The sequence below is a fragment of the Heterodontus francisci genome, chromosome 11 (assembly GCF_036365525.1).
Source record: "Heterodontus francisci isolate sHetFra1 chromosome 11, sHetFra1.hap1, whole genome shotgun sequence".
Taxonomy (NCBI): domain Eukaryota; kingdom Metazoa; phylum Chordata; class Chondrichthyes; order Heterodontiformes; family Heterodontidae; genus Heterodontus; species Heterodontus francisci.
Window position 1 is genome coordinate 23,170,581 of NC_090381.1, and position 25,249 is coordinate 23,195,829.

General features: G+C 44.3%; 1 protein-coding gene across 4 annotated transcripts in view; it reads left to right on the forward strand.

The window, feature by feature from the left end:
* The window catches only part of LOC137375139 (serine/threonine-protein kinase PAK 2-like), an 80,577-nt gene that overhangs the window by 19,303 nt on the left and 36,025 nt on the right, over positions 1 to 25,249 (forward strand). For 2 of the 4 annotated variants that reach the window (XM_068041826.1, XM_068041827.1), the window contains one exon: positions 14,531 to 14,592. The exons of the other annotated variants lie outside the window; for them this stretch is intronic. The gene's annotated coding sequence lies outside the window, so the exon portion shown is untranslated. The remainder of the gene's footprint in view (positions 1 to 14,530; positions 14,593 to 25,249) is intronic. 4 annotated transcript variants of the gene reach the window in all.

Genomic DNA, 25,249 nt, shown 5'->3' on the forward strand with positions numbered 1-25,249 from the left:
TGAGCGTTAGATGAAGTCTACAGCATTGAGGCTTTTCGATCTCACTAGTCTGAGCCAGTGTTTATATTCCATGTAAGCTTCTTTCCATCTCTCTTCTTCGAAGCCTATCGACATATCATTCCATTCCTTTTTCCCTGCTGTACTGATCTAGCTTTCCCTTAAATGCATCTATGCTACTTGCCTCAACTACTTCATGTGGTAGTGAGTTTCCAATTCTAACCACACTCTGGATAAGGAAGCTTCTTCTGTATTTCCCACTGGATTTATTAGTGACTTTCTTAGATTTATGATCCCTAGATTTGAACTCTCCCCACAATTGGAAACATCATCTCTGTGCCTAACCTGACGAGCCTTTTAAGAATCTTAAAAGACCTCTTAAATCGCACCCTAGTCTTCTCTAGAGAAAAGAGCCCCAACCTGTTCAGCCTTTCCTGATTAGTATGTTTTAAAACATTTTTTCATGGGATGTGGGCATTGCTGGCAAGGCCAGTATTTATTGAACATCGCTAATTGCCGTTGAGAAGATGGTGGTGAGCTGCCTTCTTGAACCGTTGCAGTCCATATGGTGCAGGTACACCCACAGTGCTGTTAGGAAGGGAGTTCTAGGATTTTGACCCAGCGACAGTGAAGGAATGCGATACATTTCCAAGTCAGGATGGTGTGTGACTTGGAGGGGAACTTGCAGGTGGTGGTGTTCCCATACATCTGCTATCCTTGTCCTTTGAGGTGGAAAAGGTCGTGGGTTTGGAAGGTGCTGTCAAGGAGGCGTGGTGAGTTGCTGCAGTGCATCTTTGTAGATGGTACACACTGCTCCAACTGTGCATTAGTGGTGGAGGGAGTGAATGTTGAAGGTGATGGAATGGGGTGCCGATCAAGTGGGCTACTTTTTCCTGGATAGTGTTGAGCTTCATGAGTGTTGTTGGAGCTGCACCCAACCAGTCAAGTGGAGAGAATTCCATCAGACTCCTGACTTGTGCCTTGTAGATGGTGGACAGGCTTTGGGGAGTTGAGAGGTGGGTTACTTGCCACAGAATTCCCAGCTTTTGACCTGCTGTTGTAGCCACCGTATTTATGTGGCTGGTCCAGTTCAATTCCTGGTCAACGGTAGCACCCTGGATGATGATAGTGGGGGGATTCAATGATGGTAATGTCATTGAATGTCAAGGGGGAGATGGGTTAGATTCTCTCTTGTTTGAGATGGTCATTGCCTGGCACTTGTGTGGTGTGAATGTTACTTGCCACTTATCAGCCCAAGCCTGAATGGTTGTCCAGGTCTTGCTGCATATGGATACTGACTGCTTCAGTATCTGAGGAGTTGCGAATAGTACTGAACATGGCACAATCATCAACAAGCATCCCCACTTCTGACCTTATGATGGAGGGAAGGTCATTGAAGCAGTTGAAGATGGTTGGGCCTAGGATACTACCCTGAGGAGCTCCTGCAGCGATGTCTTGGAGCTGAGATGATTGGCCTCCAATAACCACAACCATCTTCCTTTGTGCTAGGTATGACTCCAGCCAGTGGAGAGTTTTCCCATTGACTTCAGTTTGAGGAATCAGCTCATGTTCTAAGTCAAATTATATGTAATCGATCAAATGGTATTATCCTTGTCAATCTCTTTTGCACCTTCTCTAGTGCCTCTATACCATTTTAATAATATGGAGACCAGAACTGCGTATAGTACTTCAAAGGTTCAAAACAAGTTTAACGTAACTGCCCTGTTTTTCAATTTCAATGTATACTACATTGAAAGAAGTACAAGTAAATCGCTGCTTCACTTGAAAGGAGTATTTGGGGCCTTGGATAGCGAGGAGAGAGGAGGTAAATGGGCAGGTATTACGCCCCCTGCGATTGCAGGGGATGGTGCCATGGGAAGGGGACGAGGTGGTGGGGGTAATGGAAGAGTGAACCAGGGCGTCGCAGAGGGAACGATCCCTTCGGAATGCTGACGGGAAGGGAGGGGAAGATGCATTTGGTAGTGGCAAGAAAGTATATACATTCTTTCACCAATATGAATGTTTTCCACCACACAAATGTTCAGCAAGGGCAGAAGCCGATTATGCGAGGAGAGAAGAAAGGAGAATTGGAGAGTTGTTAATGTATGCGAGGAGCAAGTTGGGAACTTCTATCACTGTGCGTGTGTGCAGGCTCTGATTGTACAGTGCGATGGGGGTTGGAGAGAGTTGTGATTGTACCATGCAAGATGGCGATTGAACGTAACATAAGAAATAGGAGCAGGAATAGACAATGTGGCCCCTTGAGCCTGCTGCACCATTCAATAAGATTATGGGTGATTTTCTGCCTCAACTACACCTTCCTGCATCTCTTAATTCTCTTGGTAACCAAAAGTCTATTGATCTCTGTTTTGACTACACTCAAGGGCAGGGCATCCACAGCTCTCTGGGGTAGGGAATTCCAGAGCTTCACAATCCTCTGAGCGAAGAAATTTCGCCTCATCTCAGTCCGAAATGGCCTACCCCTTACTTTGAGACTGTGATGCCCAGTTCTAGATTCCCCAGCAAAGAGAAATATCCTCTCAGCATCTACCCTGTCAAACCCATTAAGAATTTTATATGTTTCGGTGAGATCACCCTCATTCTTCTTAACTCCAGGGAATTGAAGCCAAATCTAGTCGATATCTTGTCATAAAACAATCCCCTCATCCCAGGAATAAGTCTAGTAAACCTACGTTGCACTCCCTCTGAGGCAAGTATATCGTTCATTAGGTAAGGAGACCAATACTGTACACAGTATTCCAGGTATGGTTTCACCAAGGCACTCTAAAATTGTAGTGGGACTTCTTTACTCTTACGTTACAACTGAGGCAGGAGGAGTGCGCTGCTTATTCTAGTTCCACTTCTCTACAGATCACAACATATATTTAAACTTTCCCACAATATGGTCAGTAAAATACTCCCAGAATGAAACACACCACGAGGTTTCTTCAATAAACAACAAAATTATCAGTTTATTCTAAAACAAGTCTCTAAACCCAGTAATGTAGTAAAGCATAAACACACAGATTGAAATAATAAAGTTCCCTTTTTACCTTAGCCGCTCACACACAAACGCACGCCGATTAACCGGAAAAATAAAAGGGATTGTTGTGTAGAGCTCTTACAAAAAAAAAGACAAAAAAAAACATTTAAGCTGAATACTTGTTCATTCTTGAAGAAAAAGCAGATGAGATATGTTGTGTTCCAAAGCTGGCATACAGTCTAACCTCTGAGTACATGTCGACGGGTCACCGTGATCTTTTAGAATCGTTCTTTTCAGGCGGCGTTGAGAATTAATTTAGCAGACTTTTCTTTAAAGACAGGCGATGAGATGAATTGACACTGGACTTCTCAGGGTCTTTTAGAGAGGTTCTGGAAAACTGAGCTGGGTTGTGGTCTTTACTTCCTTAGAATTCTCTTCTCTCCTTGGATGTTCTCTCCCTTTTTATACAGTTCAAAAGAATTTGAAAGCGAAACTGACAATAGGAGATCAACCTTTTGACCTCCATCAATCTTGACCTGTCACTTTCATAGAGAGATACGGCACTGGAACAGGCCCTTCAGCTCACCAAGTCTGTGCCGACCAACAACCACCCATTTATCTAATCCTACATTAATCCCATATTCCCTACCACACCCCCACCATTCTCCTACCACCTACCTACACTAGGGGCAATTTACAACGGCCAATTTACCTATCAACCTGCAAGTCTTTGGCTGTGGGAGGAAACCGGAGCACCTGGCGGAAACCCACGCAGTCACAGGGAGTACTTGCAAACTCCACACAGGCAGTACTCGAAACCGAATCCGGGTCGCTGGAGCTGTGAGTAAGCAGTGCTAACCACTGTGCTGCCCAACTTCTGCAGGTGTCCAAAGTTCTCTGTTTTGTTGAGCTGGAAGTCAGGTGGTTTTCCGGGAAGGCTTGTTTTCCTCAAGACCTCTCAGTGCCCCGATTAAAAGACATTTCCAGGGACTGTTTTTCCAAGTGAAGTGGCCTTTACATGACCCCCTTTGAAAAGTCTAAAGTTTAACATTTCTTCAATCTTTCAAAAATGAATTCTCAAAAAATATTTTTAACAAAACACAGGCACTTTTATAACAGTTATGCTCTAATTTCTTTGTGATAAAGGTTAACATTTGCTTTCCGAACTGCTTGCTGTACCTGGGTGTTAACTTTGTGATTCATTTACAAGCACACCCAGGTCCCTTTGAATACCAACTTTTTCCTGTGTGTCACCATTTTAAGAAAAAGTTCAGCTTTTCTATTTTTCCGACCAAAGTGGATAACTTTGTGATTTTCTGCATTATATTCCACCTGCCATGTTTTTGCCCTGTCACTTAACCTGTCTAAATCCTTTTGCAGCCTCTTTGCATCCTCCTCACAACTTACTTTTCCACCAACTCTATATCACCAGCAAACTTGTATACATTACACTCCCGTCCCCTCATCTGTGTCATTCATATAGATTGAAAATAGCTGAGGCCCAAGCACTTAGCCGTGCAGTACCCCACTGGGAACAGTCTGCCAAACCAAATCTGTTAACCAATTCTTAATCCATGCTAATATATTACCCACCAATCTCAATCTCTAATTTTGTGCAATAACCGCTGAGGTGGCACCTTATTGTATGCTTTTTAAAAAATTAGAGTACGAGAGAAAGCTAGCTGTAAATATAAAAACAGTAAAAGTTTCTATAGATATTTTAGAGTTAAAGTGAGTGTTGGTCCTATAGAAAGTGAGTCTGTGGAATTACTAAGGGAAAATAAGGAGATAGCAGATGAATTGAACAGATATTTTGCATCAGTCTTCACTTTAGAGGATACAAGTAACATCCCAGAAATAGCTGTCTATCAGGAAATGGAAGGAAGGGAAGAACTCAAGGTAAGTACAATCACTAGGGAAGTGGTACTGAGCACATTGTTAGAGCTGTGGACTGACAAGTCCCCGGGTCCTGATGGACTTCATCCTAGGGTCTTAAAAGAAGTGGCCAGTGAGATAGTTGATTTTGGTTTTAATTTTCCAAAATTCCCTAGATTCAGGGAAGGTTCCATTAGATTGAAAAATAGCGAAATAACTCCTTTATTCAAAAAGGGAGGGAGACAGAACGTCGGAAACTACAGGCCTGTTAGCTTAACATCTGTCATCGGGAAAATGTTAAATGTTTAAGACATTATAGGAGGGCAGTTAGAAAAATGCAAGGTCATCAGACAGATGCAACATGGTTTTGTGAAAGGGAAACCATGTCTAACCAATTTATTGGAGTTCTTTGAATAAGTAACTTATGCTGGGGATACAGATGGGCTAAGTGAGTGGGCAAAGATCAGGCAAATGGAGTATAATGTGGGAAAATGTGAAATTTTCAATTTTGGCAGGATGAATAAAAAGCAAGCATATTCAGTGATTGCAGAGTTCTGAGATGCAGCGGGATCTGGGTGTCCTAGTGCATGAATCGCAAAAGGTTAGTATGCAGGTTCTGCAAGTAATTAGGAAAGCTAATAGAATGTTATGGTTTATTGCGAGGGGAATTGAATACAAATGTAGGGAGGTTATGCTTCAGCATAGGCCAGTGAGCCTTAGGTCAGTGGTAGGGAAATTATTAGAGAGGATTATTCGGGACAGGATTTACTCCCATTTGGAAACAGAGACTTATTAGCGAGAGGCAGGATATAGATCGGTTGGAGACTTGGGCGGAGAAATGGCAGATGGAGTTTAATTCGGACAAATGTGAGGTAATGCATTTTGGAAGGTCTAATGCAGGTGGGAAGTATACAGTAAATGGCAGAACCCTTACGAGTATTGACAGGCAGAGAGATCTGGGCGTACAGGTCCACAGATCACTGAAAGTGGCAACGCAGGTGGATAAGGTAGTCAAGAAGGCATACGGCATGCTTGCCTTCATCGGTCGGGGCATAGAGTATAAAAATAGGCAAGTCATGCTGCAGCTGTACAGAACTTTAGTTAGGTCACACTTAGAATATTGCGTGCAATTCTGGTCGCCACACTACCAGAAGGACGTGGAGGCTTTGGAGAGGGTACAGAAGAGGTTTACCAGGATGTTGCCTGGTCTGGAGGGCATTAGCTATGAGGAGAGGTTGGATAAACTCGGATTGTTTTCACTGGAAAGACGGAGGTGGAGGGGCGACATGATAGAGGTTTACAAAGTTATAAGCGGCATGGAGAGAGTGGATAGTCAGAAGCTTTTTCCCAGGGTGGAAGAGTCAGTTACTAGGGGACATAGGTTTAAGGTTAGAGGGGATGTGCGAGGCAAGTTCTTCACACAGAGGGTGGTGAGTGCCTGGAACTTGTTGCCGGGGGAGGTGGTGAAAGCAGGTACCATACAGACATTTAAGAGGCATCTTGACAAATACAAGAATAGGATGGGAATAGAGGGATACGGACCCTGGAAGTGCAGAAGGTTTTAGTTTAGGCAGGCATCAAAATCGGCACAGGCTTGGAGGGCCGAATGGCCTGTTCCTGTGCTGTACTGTTCTTCTTATACAGGGCATTAGTGAGGTCACATCTGGAATACTGCATACAGTATTGGTTTCCTTATTTGAGGAAGGATGTAAATGCGTTGGAGGCAGTACAGGGAAGGTTTACTAGACTAATAATTCTAATGGGCGGGCTGTCTTATAAGGAAAGATTGGGCAGGCTAGGCTTGTATCTGCTGGAATTTAGAAGAGTAAGAGGCGACTTGATTGAAACATATAAGATCCTGAGGGGTCTTGACAGGGTGGATATGAAAACGATGTTTCCCCTTGTGGGAGAATCTACAACTAGGGGTCATGATTTAAAAATAAGGGGTCACCAATTGAAGACAGATGAGGACTTTTTTCTCTGAGGGTCGTGAGCCTTTGGAATTCTCTTCCTCAAAATGCAGTGGAAGCAGAGTCTTTGAATATTTTTAAGGCAGAGGTAGATAGATTCTTGGTAAGAAAGGGGTTGAAAGGTTATTGGGGGGGTAGGCAGGAATGGGGTGTCAAGCCTTGATCTTATTGAATGGCTCCTAATTCATATGTTCGTATGTAAAATTCAGATACACCACATCCACCAGCTTCCCCTTATCCACCCTGATGGCAACAAGCTCGAAAAACTAAAATTTGTCAAACGTGATTTTCCTTTCATAAAAGCCAGTTGAGTTTGCCCAATCATATGTTTTAAGTGCCCTGTTATCCTGTCCCCTAATAAAAGATTCAAACATTTTTTCCTATAACCGATGTAGGCTAATTGGCCTTTCGACCTGTTTTCTGTCTCCATCATTTCTTGAATTTTTAAAAAATTCATTCATGGGATTTGGGCGTCGCTGGCCAGGCCAGCATTTATTGCCCATCCCTAATTGCCCTTGTGAAGGTGGTGGTGAGCTGCCTTCTTAAACCGCTGCAGTCCATGTGGGGTAGGTACACCCACAGTGCTGTTAGGAAGGGAGTTCCAGGATTTTGACCCAGCGACAGTGAAGGAACAGCGATATAGTTCCAAGTCAGGATGGTGTGTGACTTGGAGGGGAACTTGCAGGTGGTGGTGTTCCCATGCATTTGCTGCCCTTGTCCTTCTAGTTGGTAGAGGTCGTGGGTTTGGAAAGTGCTGTCTAAGGAGCCTTGGTGCATTGCTGCAGTGCATCTTGTAGATGGTACACACTGCTGCCACGGTGCTTCGGTGGTGGAGGGAGTGAATGTTTGTAGATGGGGTGCCATTTAAGTGGGCTGCTTTGTCATGGATGGTGTCGAGCTTGAGTGTTGTTGGAGCTGCACCCATCCAGGCAAGTGGAGAGTATTCCATCACACTCCTGACTTGTGCCTTGTACATGGTGGACAAGCCTTGGGGAGTCAGGAGGTGAGTTACTTGCCTCAGGATTCCTAGCCTCTGACCTGCTCTTGTAGCCATTGTATTTATATGGCTACTCCAGTTTAGTCTCTGGTCAATGGTAGCCCCTAGGATGTTGATAGTGGGGGATTCAGCGATGGTAATGGCATTGAATGTCAAGGGGAGATGGGTTAAATTCTCTCTTGTTGGAGATGGTCATTGCCTGGCACTTGTGTGGCACGAATGTTACGTGCCACTTATCAGCCCAAGCCTGGATATTGTCCAGGTCTTGCTGCATTTCTACACGGACTGCTTCAGTATCTGAGGAGTCACTAATGGTGCTGAACATTGTGCAATCCCCACTTCTGACCTTATGATTGAAGGAAGGTCATTGATGAAGCAGCTGAAGATGGTTGGGCCTAGGACACATACTGGAGTACACCTGCAGTGATGTCCTGGAGCTGGGATGATTGACCTCCAACAACCACAACCATCTTCCTTTGCACTCGGTATGACTCCAGCCAACGGAGGGCTTTCCCCCTGATTCCCATTAACCTCAGTTTTGTTAGGGCTCCTTGATGCCATACTCGGTCAAATGCTGCCTTGATGTCAAGGGCAGTCACTCTCACCTCACCTCTTGAGTTCAGCTCTTTTGTCCATGTTTGAACCAAGGCTGTAATGAGGTCAGTAGCTGAGTGGCCCTGGCGGAACCCAACTGAGCGTCACTGAGCAGGTTATTGCTAAGCAAGTGCCGCTTGATGGCACTGTTGATGACACCTTCCATCACTTTACTGATTGAGAGTAGGCTGATGGGGCAGTAATTGGCCGGGTTGGACTTGTCCTGCTTTTTGTGTACAGGATATACCTGGGCAATTTTCCACATTGCAGGGTAGATGCCAGTGTTGCAGCTGTACTGGAACAGCTTGGCTGGGGGCGCGGCAAGTTCTGGAGAAACAGGTCTTCAGTACTATTGCCGGAATATTGTCAGGGCCCATAGCCTTTGCAATATCCAGTGCCTTCAGTCGTTTCTTGATATCACGCAGAGTGAATCGAATTGGCTGAAGTCTGGCATCTGTGTTGCTGGGGACTTCAGGAGGAGGCCGAGATGGATCATCAACTCGGCACTTCTGACTGAAGATTGTTGCAAATGCTTCAGCCTTATCTTTCGCACTGATGTGCTGGGCTTCCCCCATCATTGAGGATGGGGATATTTTTGGAGCCACCTCCTCCAGTTAGTTGTTTAATTGTCCACCACCATTCACAGCTGGATGTGGCAGGACTGCAGATCTTAGATCTAATCCATTGATTATGGGATCGCTTAGCTCTGTCTATCGCATGCTGCTTACGCAGTTTGGCACGCAGATATTCCTGTGTTGTAGCTTTACCAGGTTGACACCACATTTTGGGGTATGCCTGGTGCTGCTCCTGGCATGCCCTCCTGCACTCTTCATTGAACCAGGGTTGGTCTCCTGGCTTGATAGTAATGGTAGAGTGGCCATGAGGTTACAGATTTTGGTTGAGTACAATTCTGCTGCTGCTGATGGCTCACAGTGCCTCATGGATGCTCAGTTTTGCATTGCTAGATCTGTTCGAAATCTATCCCATTCAGCACGGTGATAGTGCCACACAACACGATGGAGGGCATCCTCAATGTGAAGACGGGACTTCGTCTCCACAAGGACTGTGCGGTGGTCACTCCTACCAATACTGTCATGGACAGATGCATCTGCGGCAGGCAGCTTGGTGAGGATGAGGTCAAGTATGTTTTTCCCTCGTGTTGGTTCCCCCACCACCTGCCGCATACCCAGTCTAGCAGCTATGTCCTTTAGGACTCGGCCAGCTCGGTCAGTAGTGGTGCTACCAAGCCACTCTTGGTGATGGACATTGAAGTCCCCCACCCAGAGTACATTCTGGGCCCTTGCCACCCTCAGTGCTTCCTCCTAGTGCTGTCCAACATGGAGGAGTACTGACTCATCAGCTGAGGGAGGGCGGTCGGTGGTAATCAGCAGATGGTTTCCTTGTCCATGTTTAATCTGATGCCATGAGACTTCATGCAATCTGGAGTTGATGTCGAGGACTCCCAGGGCAAATCCTTCCCCACTGTATACTACTGTACCACCACCTCTGGTGGGTCTGTCCTGCCGGTGGGACAGGACATACCCGGGGATGGTGATGGCAGTGTCTGGGACATTGTCTGTTAGGTATGATTCCGTGAGTATGACTATGTCAGGCTGTTGCTTGACTAGTCTGTGGGACAGCTCTCCCAACTTTGGCACAAGTCCCCAGATGTTATTAAGGAGGACTTTGCAGGGTTGACAGGGCTGGGTTTGCCATTGTCGTTTCCGGTGCCTACGTCGATGCCGGGTGGTCCATCCGGTTTCATTCCTTTTTCTTGACTTTGTAGCAGTTAGGGACAACTGAGTGACTTGCTAGGCCATTTCAGAGGGCATGTGAGAGTTAACCACATTGCTGTGGGTCTGGAGTCACATGTAGGCCAGACCAGGTAAGGACAGCAGATTTCCTTCCCTAAAGGACATTAGTGAACCAGATGGGTTTTTACAACAATTGACAATGGTTTCATGGCGATCATCGGACTAGCTTTTTTTTAAATTCCAGATTTATTAATTGAATTCAAATTCCACCTTCTGCTGTGGTGGGATTTGAACCTATGTCCCCAGAGCAGTACCCTGGGTCTCTGGGTTACTTGTCCAGTGACAATACCACTACGCTACCGCCTCCCCTGCATAGAAATAGTGGGGTTACATTTGACACCTTTCGCTCCTTGAGGATCATTCTACCATCGAGGGAAATCTGGAAGATCAAAACCAATGCATCCACTATTTCTGTGGCCCTCTCTTTTAAAATCCTCGGTGTCGGCCATCAGATCCATGCTTTGCTCTAGTCCAAGCTCATGTTGGCTTTTAGTCCCATTAATTTCTTGAGTACTATATATTTACTCATATGAATATCCTTAAGTTCCTCATTTTCATTAGATCCATAGTTCCCCATTACTTCCACCATGTGTTTTTTGTTGTTCACTATGAAGTAAGCTACAAATAATTCATTTACTGTCTCCACCATTTCCTGTTCCCTATTTCCACCTCCCTCAGTAATTTCTCCTGTTTCTACCTCTGAGTGACCCACATTTACTTTCTCTAATCTCTTCTGTTAGAAAATTTTACAACCTGTGTTTATGCCTCTAGTTTACTCTTGTATCCCGTTTTCTTCCTTTGTCAATTTCTTTGTTATCTTTTGAAATTTAAAATCTTTTCAATCCTCAGGCTTACTTCACAATATTATAAGTCTCTTCTTTTAATCTAATACTATCTTGAACTTCCCTTGTTAGGCACGGTTAGAGCACTGGTCCTGTGGGAAGTTTTATTCCAAAGGGAATGTATAATTGCGAATTATGAATTAATTTTTTAAATGTTTGCCATTGCCTACCTACAGTCATCCTTTAATCTAATTTCCCAATCTACCTTGGTTAACTCACTTCTCATGCCTGCATAGTTTGTTTTGTTTAGGTTTAAGACCTTGGTTTTGGACTTGACTAAATCACACTCAATTTTCAATATCAAATTCTGTCTTATGGCCATGCTTCCCCAGAGACTCCTTTACTACAAGGTTATTAATTAACCTTGTCTCATTGCATTAAACTAGATGTAAAATAGCCTGTTCCTCAGTTGGTTCCTTGACAGACTGATCTAGAAATCTATTGTGAATACATTCTATGAGCTTGTCCCCTAGAGTATTACTGCAAATTTGGTCTATGCAGTCTATATTAAGATTGATTATTATATTACTCTTGTTACATGCACCTCAATTTCCTGATTTATATTCTGCCCTACTCTACAACTACTGTCCATGGTGGGGAGGCTGTAAACTACTTCCACCATTGTTTTCTGCCCCATGTTGTTCCTTAGCTGCACCCACACTTTTCTACATGCTGCTTTTCTGAGCTAAGATCCTTTCTACCGTCATTATCCCATCCTTTAGTAACAGGGAAACCCCTGCTCCTTTTTTATTTTGCCTATCTCTAAAGGACAAGTATCCTGAAAAATTTAATTCCTAATCTTAGTCACTAGACCACACCTCAAAGTAGCTAGTAGATCAAGCCCATTAATTTCTATCTGTGCTATTAATTTGTCTATTTTGTTAATGTTTTCTGAATTCAAATATAGTTTCTTTAGCTTTAATTCTGTTCTGTTTTTCCCTGATATCACCCAAGTCACTCATGCCCCCATTACCTTTAAGCTGTCTGTTCCTTCCTGAACCAGTCTGCTGATTTTTACCCAAATAGCTTCTCTGCTCTAGAGCCTTCTCATTTCTTTAATTGCTCTTGAATTTACCCTTTCCTTAATTCTTACCCCCTCCCCCTTTTAGTTTAGAGCCTTATCCACCACCATAGGTACTTGATTCACCAGGACCCAGAAGGGGGCTATGATTCCATGTATAGTGGGATGGGGATTGGAAAGGGCTGTGGTTGCTAGTGTCGTGAGATAGAGATTGGAGAGGTCTATGTTTGCACTATGTGAAATAGGGGTTGGAGAGGGATGTAATTGCTTTTATAGTGAGATTGGGATTAGAAAGCGCTGTGCTCGCTTGTATTGTAAGATGGGGGCTGGAGAGCACTGTGATTGTACCCCGTGAGATGGGGGCTGGAGAGTGCAAAGATGCATCTTTGTTTTTGATATTGCAAGGAGTTTTGTAAAAGCAGTTACTGTAAATTGACTTCTTAATTAATCTGTTGGTTTATCACCCAAGATACTTTCTACTTAAATTGAGATTGTGTTGCGACACGTACCATGTCCTGATAAGATAGGGTACAGTAATGAAGGTTCTTGATTTGGCCTCTTTATCTCACTATATTTACCTGTAGCACAGGTGACGGCTCATTCTGCATTATTGGTCACATGGAGGTCAGTGACCAGAATGGCATGTGGCACTGAGTCCCTGGAGAAAATCTGTGCTGGATTTGCCTTAATAACCTGGTTGCTCTGCATGGATTGTCTGCCTCATCAACTACAATTACTGACTTTAAAGGAAAGGATTGATCGCAACCAGGGTTTTTTTCAGTACAAGTGAGGATAATATGTGCTATGGAGGGGACACGGAGCTGATGATGTTGCCATGCACGCACTGCCCTTCTGTGTTTTGGAAGTTGTGGGTCTGGGAGGTGTTGCCAAAAAAGCCGTGGTGAGTTGCTGCAGTGTATCTTGTGGATGGCACACCCTGCAGCCACAGTGCGTCAATGGTGGAGGGAGTGAATGTTTAAAGTGGTAGACGTGTTGCTGATCAACGTCCATACGAATTAGGAGCAGGGGTATGCCACTTGGCCCCTCAAGCCTGCTCTGCCATTCAAGTTCATGGCTGATCTGATTGTAACCTCAACTCCACATTCTTGCCTATCCCCTATAACCTTCCACCCCCTTGCTTATCAAGAATCTATCGACCTCTGCATTAAAAATATTCAAAGACTCTGCTTCCACCGCCTTATTGGTAATGGAGAGGCTTTGGGGCATCAGGAAGTGAGCCACTCAATGCAAAGTACCCAGCTTCTCACATGCTTCAGTAGTCACAACATTTTTGTGGTTAGCCCAGTTGCCTTTCTGCTCTGTGGGGACTCCCAGGATGTTGGTGAATTTGATGATCGTGTTGCTATTGATTGTCAAGGAGAGGTGATTAGGCTCCCTCTTGTTGGACACGGTTGTTGTCTGATAATTGTGTGGCGTGAATGTTACTTGCCACTTATCAGCACAAGCCTGGATATTGTCCAGATTTTGCTATGTGTGGGTGTAGGCTGCTTCATTATCTGAAGAGTTGCGAATGGAGCAGAACACTGCAATAATCAGTGAGCTGCTATACTTCTGAACTTATGATGGAGGGAAGGTCACTGCTGAAGCAGCTGAAGATGGTTGGGTTCAGGATACTACCCTGAGTAACTCTCGCAGCAGTGGCCTGGGGCTGAGATGTTTGGCCTTTAACAATCACAGACATCTGACTTTTTGCCAGGTATAACTCCACTGGAGAGTTTCCACCTGATTCCCATTGGCTTCAGTTTTACTGGAATCATGGAATGATCAAGTACCAAAGAAGGTTATTTGGCCCATCCTGCCTGGGCTGGTTCTGGTAAAGCTATCCAATTTGTCCCACTCCCCTGGTTTTTCCCCATAGCCCTGTAAATTCTTTCCCTACAAGCATTTATCCCGTTCCCCTTTTAAAGTTGTATTGAATCTCCTTCCACCGCCCATTCACGCAGCGCATTCCAGATGATCGGAATGTGCTGTATAAATTTTTTGCTCATGTCTCCTCTGGTTCATTGATGCTATGCTCTGTCAAAGACTACCTTCATGTTGAGGGCAGTCACTCTCGCCACACTTTTGGAATTCAGCTCTTCTGTTCAGCATATGAGGGAGAAGGGAATTGAGGTTTATGCTGATAGTTGGGTGGGCAGGGGGGAGGCTTGAGTGGAGCATGAATGCTGGCATGGGGTTGGTTGGGCCAAATGGCCTGTTTCTGTGCTGTATATTTTATGTAACCCAAACTGAGTATCATTTGAGCAGGTAATTGGTGAGCAGTGCTGCTTGATAGCACTGTTGACTCCTTGTTGATAGAGAGTGGCCTGATAGGATGGTAATTGGCTGGGTTGGATTTGTCGTCCTCTTTTTTTCAGGAAACAGTCGTCTTTATTTTAAATGCATCAACTTAAATCCTTTTCTTTTTCTGTACAAGGTCCTATATCAGTGACAGATAATGTGGACAGGATAGACCTGGGCAATTTTCCACATCGTCAGGTAAATACTAATGTTGTCGCTGTACTGGAACAGCTTGGCTAGATGTGCAGCTAGATCTGGAGCAAAGGTCTTTAGCACTACAGGTGGATGTTGTCAGGGCCCATAGCCTTTGCTGTATCCAGTATGTTCAGCCATTTCTAGATTTTATGTGGAGTAAATCTAATTGGCTGATAACTGACATCAGTTATTGTGGGGATCACAGGAGGAGGCTGAGAAAAGAAAGACAGACAGACTTGAATTTATATAGTGCATTTCATGACTTCAATGTCCAAGTGCTTTGCAGCCAATGAAGTACTTTTGAAATGTAGTCACTATTGTAATGTGGGAAACGTGACAGCCAATTTGCACACAGCAAGATGCTATAAACACCAGGTAACCATTTTATTCATATGGTTGGTTGTGGGACTGCTTAACTCTGTCTATAAGATGCTGCTTCCTCTGTTTCGCATGGATTGCTGTCCAATAGCGCAACCACTATGCCACTGTACCTACACAGGAAGCAAACTTAATGTAACCAGTCGCTTTGTAGCTTACTGAAATGTGCATATGTGGTTGATGCAGTGAGACAGATGTCACTGTGCTGTTAGTACCAAAAAAGGCTGGTTTGAAAGCAGACTGCAATGGGTGCACTTCAGTGAGACCCCGATTGGCTGCCTCTTCTGTGTCTCCATTCAGTGACTGTACAGGAAAACCAGTCTTCAGATGTGGTTAGACCTTTGTGAGTAACACGTGTTTTGACTTGACAGTTAGTAACAGCAGTGTCAGCATATTGTCAAATGCTTGGAAACTGTGCCCATTCTCACGTTGCCAACAGAAAGTTTGAGATGGATGATCTTCACATGTTACAATATATTCTGACTTGATATGATTTTATTTTTTGATTTAGAGCTTGCATTTGTCAAGTGCCTTGTCCTTGTGTAACGTTTGAAAGTACTTCCCACAGAGCTAATTCATGTTAGATTTTCTAGATAGCGCTGCATTGTCCAACGTTTGGTACACTACTTGTCTAGACTCCTACTTCAGATATTTAAAACATTTGATATGCATGTCTTATTTAAAGTACCTTTTGTGAGCAAGTTTAAACATCCGTTTACAGTGTTTTCTCTTGGCATTGCTCAGTGATCAGAGGATCGGGTAGGAATTTGTGGGAGAGCAAGGATATCGGTTTTGGGCATAGGAAATTTTGAGCCAATCAGAAAGGTTTGATGATTTTTTGCCTCTTGATGCATTTAAAGTGGCATGCACTAGAGGGAAGAAACCTGTCTGTTTGTAACACACAGCCAGTCACTCATGTGACTGTTCTGGTGAGGAGAGTAAATGAGGACGATTGCTGTCCCAACACCAGGTGTTCTGTGTTCAACTGGAAAAGATACACCAAAGTCAGCCAGGTGAGAATTGGGAGATTTTGAGAAATTGTACGAGTGAAAACAATGGAGAACAGGTCTGCAATGCTGTTACTAGGAAAGACAATGAAACCTGAATGTGAATGGTATTTTTCAGCAGATGCAAATTTTACAGCACTGTGTAACCGTTTTCAGGAGCAGCTTTTTCCCCTTTGCCTTTTCCACATATTGCCTTTTTGTTTTTAATGATTACACAGCTATGAAGAAAGTCGGGGCAGTTATGTTTTTCCATATTTGTCTGTGCTCCCATTTAAGCTTCGCTGGTTACCAAGTGCACTCGAATGACTCCAGTCACTGCGGCTTCTTGAGAAGTGTTGAAGCACCCGGGTCCAGCCCAACTGGCTAACCCTCTTCTCGTGGCCATTGCTAAGATAGGGAACCTGCCATGTGGGAGGACTTGAACTGGAATCTGCTTTCCTGTGGAACAGCAGGATAGATTTTAAAAATGTATAGTGGGGAAAAGACACACAGCACCATTCTTTATTCTGAGAACAAGGCTTCTGTTATAGCTGTCGGTTCAGGGGTGTGGTGGACCAGTTATGGAGCTGCTGAGCATCTAGCTTTGTGAGGTAGGTGTGTGCACTAATGCTGTCAAGCAATGGATATATTCAGTGGACCTTTAAAGAGGCTCTTTAATCAGCTTTGATGCAAGATGACATGTTGGACTCTTTGGAGCAGGATGCTGTCTGCAAGTATTGAATAAGTGTGGCCCTATAAATGTGCATTGATCACACTGGGGAGGAGTGGTTTGTTGTACATGAATATCTGCTTTCTCAGCCAACAGAGTCTGCAGCACTTGGTCGTCTCTATACTGATAACCAGTGTTACAGCAGCAGATGCTAGGCTATTGCGATGGTGTGGAGTCTTGCTCCAACAGTGGTAGCAGTGAGAATGAAGAGGTTAATCAGTGTTAAAGTCCTGCCTTTTTGTATCTTGAACGCATCCACTTTCTTCGGCAGTCGTTGTGGCCAATGTCTGCTGCTGTTGACAACAAGCTACTCGGAGCCAAATGTTACTCTGTGATGGGTCCAGTGACAGGGCTGCTCATTGTTGATTGTACATGTAGACAGATCCATCGCAATCTTGTGCCATTACTCACTGTCATAAGTCAATGAGATAACAGTGCACCTCTCAGCGTATGATAAACTGGTGCTTTATAGAGGCAAGGTGGCAATCACTAGAGAGTCCTTGTAATTGTGACTTTTCCTTTATAAGGAGCCAGTTTTTCACACAGCTTGCTTCTGCATTTCAAGCAATTCGATTGGGCCGAGCTGACCCCGACCAAAGTGCGATTAAATGTCTATTTTTGTAGATTGAATGAAAATAAAAGATGGCATGTCCCACTGCTGGCAGATGCATATTTACATAGCACTGCCTCTTGTATCTTGTGTGTGCTTCATCCAGTATAATACACTGTAGTCACTCTTCACATTGCAATCTCCTCAATGTAGTTTAGGTGACTACTTTGCTGAAGTTTGTTCTGTTTGCCAATATGGCTCACCACTTTTGCTCCCACTCCCATTCTCTTGGGTACGGTGTATCCATCTGAATAATGATTTCAGTAACCTCAGCTCAGAGCTTTTTTCCTGCAATTCCTTGGAGGCAGGGAGTGCTGAGACTGCACGGTGGATCTGTTGATCTCTCGGGTAGTAATAAACCCTTTTTTAGTACCCAGGCCAAGTTGGGGTGGTGGTTGGCAGAGTGGGGAAGACACCTGGTGCTGTGTTTGTTTTTTGGTATAGTGGAGTTGAGTATATTAAAGCATGTATTTATTAGGATTGTTTTTTTTTTTGTGGTCCTCTGTGCTCTTTCCCGCTTCTCCCAGGAGTTCTGTACTGGCCAACTTTATTTCCATGTGGGCTGATAAATGGTGCGCATCGTACCTGTACCAAGCATTCTAATGTTTAGGAGAGTGAACCTCCAGAGCGTTTTTAAATTTTCTGTTAGTATGTCACCAATGAATATTTAGGACCATGTCAAGGAAGCGTGCTCCCTCGCAGTGGAGACAGTGGTGCTGAGAGGCATTGCCGAGCAATACTGGATATTTGGGACAGTGTCATTGAGAGGCATTGCCGAGCAATACTGGATATTTGGGACAATGTCATTGAGAGGCATTTCAGTGTCAACGCAAGTTGAAGGGTGAAGCTCTTCATAGGGGCAGCGCAGTGGTTAGCACTGCAGCCTCACAGCTCCAGCGACCCGGGTTCAATTCTGGGTACTGCCTGTGTGGAGTTTGCAAGTTCTCCCTGTGTCTGCGTGGGTTTCCTCCGGGTGCTCCGGTTTCCTCCCACAAGCCAAAAGACTTGCAGGTTGGTAGGTAAATTGGCCATTATAAATTGCCCCTGGTAGGTGGTAGGGAAATATAGGAACAGGTGGGGATGTGGTAGGAATATGGGATTAGTGTAGGATTAGTATAAATGGGTGGTTGATGGTCAGCACAGACTCAGTGGGCCGAAGGGCCTGTTTCAGTGCTGTATCTCTAAACTAAACGTGGGGAACGCGAAGCAATGATTAACTCCATGCAGCAAGAGTGCTGAAGTTGTACCATCGCTGGGTCCACTTTAATCTCCAAGTTGTGTAAGTGTAGTCTGATCACCCTGTGATATGCTTAACATCATAGAAATTTTTTTTGTAGTTTAAAAAAAACTTGCTTTGATGAATTCGAAATGGATACCCTATTGATTATGGAGGAGGATCACAGCAGTTGTGTGCTGCATATCTGTGGTGTTGTGGAATTTGATTTTTATTTTATTCATTCATGAGATGGCAGCATCAGTGGCAAGGCCAGCATTTATGCCTGTCCCTAGGAATAGATAGTGAAGGATAGTTATCTATTAGTTTTGAGCAGACATTGTCAAGTGTTTCATTGTTGCTGTGTTTGGTTTTTAAAAGTATTTTTTAAAGTTTGAATGATGCAAGGAAAACTGTCTGTTACACAGTACACCTAATGCCAGGCCATTCTAAAATCAGCTGTATATTTTGACAACTTGAGATGAATTGAGATTCCATTACCGCCCTGTTTCCCTGCTGGGTGTTTACTGCGCACACCCATCAGCTGGGAATAAAGGCCAAGTAGGGGCCCCACATGCATTTATGTGGCTGGCACTGGAGGAGGGTGGTATATCCTTCCATCCAGACTTTTGAGGGGCGGTGTGGAGGTTGGAAAGAGGGTCTTGGATGCTGGTTCTTCACACGATTCACCCTCCCACCCATCCCAAGTTATTGAACAGCGTCTCCCAACCCTGTCACTGAGGAAGATCAGGGCCACTATATCATGGAAGCAGCAATACCGCCAAGGTCACGCCAACCTGACTTGGACAGATATTGCTGCTGTTTCATTGTCCTCAGAGAAAAGTCTTGGAAACCCCCATGTAAAACCATCAGGGGAGCACCAGCCTCAAGAATGAGAGTGCTTCCAGAAGCTGGCCTATCAACACCATCATCACTTCCAGGCAACTAGGTTCGATGTAAAATGCAGCCTTTCCATCATTGCCCATGTCCCAAGCACAACTAAAAATAAAATTTGGTTTCTCCATACAAGAACGTGTGCTCCTTGATGTGGGAGAATTCAGGCTGTGCTATTCATTGCCTAATATGTTTTGTGGTTGGAAGTTATAATGTGAGATGCAGTGCTGTTTTGTTTGAGGGTCGTGGTACGTGGTGGTCTTTTGCTTTCTTCAGTGACACAGCAGTATTGGGGAATGACCATTACTGTCACAGCTTAACTTCCAGTCTTCAGGAAACTTTTGATAAGGTGGTTACTCGTACATGGGATTGGGGGTAATGAATTAGCTTGGATTGGAAATTGGTTAATGGCCAGAAAAGAGAGTCGAAATAAATGGGTCATGTTTGGGTTGATAGGTTGTACCAATAATAGGGTATCACAAGGATCAGTGATTGGGCCTCAGCTAATTATAAGCGGTATCAATGGCCTGGATGAATGTATCCATGTTTTCTGCTAATAGGAAACTAAGTGGGAATGTAAGTTGTGAGGAGGATGCAAAGAGGCTCCAAAGTGATGATAGACAGGTTAAGTGAGTGTGCATAAAGGTGGTGGATGGAGTACAATGTGGGGAAATGTGAAATTATCCACTTTCGTAGGAAAAATGGAAAAGCAAAATATTTTTTAAAAGATGAAACATAGTACATATTGATACTCAGACTTACTTGGGTGTCCTTGTAGTGAGTGGTTAGGAGCTGGAATGCACTGCCTGAGAGTGTGGTGCAGACAGATTCAATCGAGAACTTCAAAAGAGAATTGGATACTTATCTGAAGAGAAAAAATGGCCTACTTTTGCTTCCATTTCTTATGTTATGCAAGCTTTAGAGTTTCATCTGTTGTAGATACGTATCTGGCTGTGGTCTTATTTCCTTTTCATCTCCTAGCTTCTTTAACTTACCAGAAAATTAATTGATTCTTGAGATTTTACGATTAAAGGATGTGGTATGAATTCTGTGCATGCAGTTTGAGTAGAATGTGAAGCTCACCAGATGATGAAGTAAATGTGAAGATGTATATGTACAAAACACAGGTGCAAACAGACTGTTACCAGGGTTAGTTTTAAGTTTCAGGCTCAATGGGGGATTCATATTAAAAAAAAAAAAAAATCCATGTTTATGTATTAAAATTCTTGTGCCTGTACGCCTGTCCACTCTTTGCTTTCATTGGAAACACTCGTGCAATACTGAGGGAATGCTGCAGTGTCGGAAATGCACAATTTCAGATGAGACATTAAAACGAGGCCTCGTCTGAGCGTTCAGTTGGCTGTAAAAGATCCCAGGCACTATTTCAAAGAACCGGAAAATTCTCCTGGGTGACCTGGTCAATATTTATCTCTCGATGAACACCACTAAAAGCAAATTATCTGGTCATTATCTCATTGCTGTTTGTGGGAGCTTGCTGTGCAGCAGTTGGCTGCCGTGTTTCCTACATTATAACATGACTACACTTTAAAAGTACTGAAACAGAAAATGCTGGAAATACTCAGCAGGTCAGGCAGCATCTGTGGACAGACAAGCATAGTTAATGTTTCAGAACTGGCAAAAGTTAGAAATGTAATAAGTTTTGAGAGTGCAAAGGAGGGGTGGGGGGGAGAAGAAGAACAAAAGGGAATGTCTGATAGGATGGAGAGCAGGAGAGATTAAATGACAAAAGGTTTCATGGTATGCAACCAAAGTGGGTGGTAATGGGACAAGTGAATAAATAAAAGGTGTATCTGAATGAGGTATAAATGACAGGATAGCAGTTGTCTGAACACAAAGTAAAGGGGTAAAGAAAGAAACAAGGGGTGGACGGAGGATGAAAAAAAGAACCAGCAAAACACAACAAAAGAAAAAAATGGGGGCAGAGGTGTATGATCCAATATTATTGAACTCCGTATTGAGTCTAGAAGGCTGTAAAGTGCCCATTCGAAAGTTGAGGTGCTGTTCCTCGAGCTTGTGTTGAGCTTCATTGGAACACTGCAGCAGGCCAAGGACAGAAAGGTCTGAGTGGGAGCAAGGTAGAGAATTGAAATGAGAAGCGACGGGAAGCTCAGGGTCGCGCTTGCGGACTGAATGGAGGTGTTTTGCAAAGCGGTCACCTAGTCTGTGTTTGGTCTCCCCAGTGTAGAGGAGACCACATTGTATGCAGTATACTAAATTGAAAGAAGTACAAGCAAATAGCTTGGAAGTAGTGTTTAGGGCTCTGGACGATGAGAAGAGGAGAGGTAAATGGGCAGGTGTTGCATCTCCTGTGCTTGCATGGAAAGTGGGGAGGTGTTGGTGACTGAGGAATGGACCAGGTGTCATGGAGGGAACAGTACATGGGATGCTGAAAGGGGAGGGGAAGACGTGTTTGGTGGTGGCAGAATGGCAGAGTATGATCCTTTGAATACAGAGGCTGATAGGGTGGAAGGTGAGCTCATGGGAAACCCTACCGTGGTTCTACGAGGGAGGGGAAGGGGTGAGAACAGAAGTGCGTGAAATAGATACAGTTGTGGGCCCTGTCAACCATGGTGGGGAGGAAATTCTTGGTTGAGGAAAAAGGAAGACATCAGAGGCACTAGTATAGAAAATTGCCTCAACCGAGCAGATGTGATGGAGATGGAGAAACTGAGAGAATGGAATCGAATCCTTGCAGGAAGTGGGTGTGAGGAAGTGTAGTCCAGGTAACGGTGGGAGTCCCTGGGCTCATAGTAAATATGGTAGATAGCCTATCCCCAGAAATGGAGACGAAGAAGTCGAGGAATGGAAGGGCAGAGCCGGAGATGTACCATTTGAAGGTGAGAGAAGGGTGGAAATTGGAAACAATGAAATTTTCCAGTTCAGGGTGAGAGCAGGAAGTGACATGGATACAGTCATCAATGTACTGGAAGAAGAGTTGAGGGAGGGGGCCTGAGCAGGACTGGAACAAGGAATGTTCCACATATCTCAAAAAGGCAGGCATAACTAGGACCCATGTGGGTACCCATAGCAACACATTTTATTTGGAGGAAGTGAGTGGAGTTGAAGGAGAAGTTGTTCAGTATGAGCACAAGTTCAGTCAGGTGGAGGAGGCTGGTGGTTGACTGACTGGTTGGGCCTCCATTCAAGGAAGAAGCTGAGAGCTGTTGGACCATCCTGGGATGGAGTTGGAAAGGGATTGGATTTCCATGGTAAATAGGAGACGGTGAGGGCCAGGAACTGGAAACTGTTGAAGTGACAGAGGGCATCGGCAGAGTCATGGATGTAGGTGGAAAGAAATTGGACAGGGGGAGTAAAAATAGTTGACATAGGGAAAAAATCAGTTCAGTGGGGCAGGAATGGGCTGAAACAATTTGGCCCAGATGTGTTCAGTACTTTTTAATACTGGGTTGCTTTCCGATGACTTTTCATTAAATTTGAACGGCAACCCCTTGTACATAGAGGTGAGAACTGTGCCAGTGTTCACTCGAGCACAGTGATAGTGGCATCAGCCCAATGTTGGAAACAAACTTGACTATCTTCCTGTGTGTAAATGTTGTGTGTGTAGAATGCCTGTTGGGTTTGCTTACACAACAATAGTCACTGCGCCCTGAAAATGATTTATTGTCGAGCATGTTGCGGTACATGTGCCTCTCTTAATTCTTTTTAAGACACTTCTTAAAACCTACCTCTTTGACCAAGCTTTTGGACATCTGCCCTAATATCTCCTTACATGATTCATTACAATTTTTTTTGATAACAGTCCTGTGAAGCACATATTTTACTGCATTAAAAGTGCTAAATAAAAGCTGTAAGAAGGTGCCACACAGACGTAGGTACTTGTCTTGCCATCTGTTGCTCTTGAGATCCTGACTGAGGATACAGTACTGTGTGGAGTTTGCAAGTTCTCCCTGTGACCGAGTGGGTTTCTGCCAGGTCCTCCGGTTTCCTCCCACAGCCAAAGACTTGCAGGTTGATAGGTATATTGGCCATTGTAAATTGCCCCTAGTGTAGGTAGGTGGTAGGAGAATTGAGGGAAGGTGGGGATGTGGTAGGGAATATGGGATTAATGTAGGATTCGTATAAATGGGTGGTTGATGGTCGGCACAGACTCGGTGGGCCAAAGAGCCTGTTTCAGTGCTGTATCTCTCTGTGACTATGATTCTACATATGAGCATACAAACAAACGTACAAATTAGGAGCAAAAGTAGGCCACTCAGCCCCTCAAGCCTGCTCTGCTAGTCAACAAGATCATGGGTGATCTGATTGTAACCCCAGCTCCACATTCCCACCTAACCCTGAAATCTTTGACCCCCTTGCTTATCCAGAATCTATCTACCTCTGCCTTAAATATATTCAAAGACTCTGCTTCCACTGCATTTTGAAGAAGAGAGTTCCCAAGACTCATGACCCTGTGGAAAAAAAACATTTATCCTCCTCTCTCTTAAATGAGCTACCCCTTATTTTTAAACAATGACCCCCCCCCCCCCCCCTCCCCCCCAGTTCTAGATTCTCCCACAAGGGAGAATTTTCTACATCCACATCCAAGTGGTAGAAGTGTCCGTGAGGGAGCATTTTGGGAATAGTGACCATAACTCTAAGATTTAAGGTAGTTATGGAAAAGGATAAAGATGGACCTGATACTGAATTGGGGGAAGGCCAATTTCAATATGATAAAACAGGATCTGGCCAAAGTGGACTGGGAGCAGCTACTTGTAGGAAAGTCTACATCAGACCAATGGGAGTCATTCAAAAAGGAAATAGTGAGAGTACAGGGCCAACATGTTCCTGGAAAGGTGAAGGGTAGGACCAACAAGTCCAGGGAACCCTGGATGTCAAGGGATATAGAGAATTGGATCCGGAAAAAAAGGAGGCTTATGGCAGATTCAAGGGGCTGAAAACAGCGGAGGCCCGAGAGGAGTGTAGAAAGTGTAGGGGGTACTTGGAAAAAAAAGTAATTAGAGCGAAGAGGGGGCTTGAAAAAACACTGGCGGGCAAGATGAAGGAAAATCCCAAGACGTTTTATAAGTATATGAAGGGCATGAGGATAACCAGGGAAAGAGTGGGGCCCATTAAGGACCGAAGTGGAAAGCTGTGTGTGGAGCCAGAGGACATAGGTGAGGTTTTAAATGATTACTTTTCATCTGTACACCGTGGACAGGGACAATGTAGGTGTAGAGATCAGGGAGGGGGATTGTAATATACTTGAACAATTTAGCATTGAAAGGGAGGAGGTATTAGTGGTTTTAGCGGGCTTAAAAGTGGATAAATCCCCAGGCCCAGATGAGATGTATCCCAGGCTGCTATGTGAGGCAAAGGAGGAGATTGCAGGGGCTCTGACACAAATTTTCAAATCCTCTTTGGCCACAGGAGAGGTACCAAAGGACTGGAGGACAGCGAATGTGGTACCATTATTCAAGAAGGGTAGCAGGGGTAAACCAGATAATTACAGGCCAGTGAGTCTAACATCAGTGGTAGGGAAACTATTGATGAAAATTCTGAGGGACAGGATTAATCTCCACTTGGAGACGCAGGGATTAATCAGGGATAGTCAGCATGGCTTTGTCAGGGGGAGATTATGTCTAACAAACTTGATTGAATTTTTCAAGGAGGTGACCAAATGTGTAGATGAGGGTAAAGTAGTTGATGTGGTCTACGTGGACTTCAGTAAGGCTTTTGATAAGGTCCCTCATGGGAGATTGGTTAAGAAGGTAAGAGCCCATGGGATCCAAGGCAATTTGGCAAATTGGATCCAAAATTGGCTTAATGGCAGGAGGTGATGGTCCAGGGTTGTTTTTGCAATTGGAAGCCTGTGACCAGTGGTGTACTGC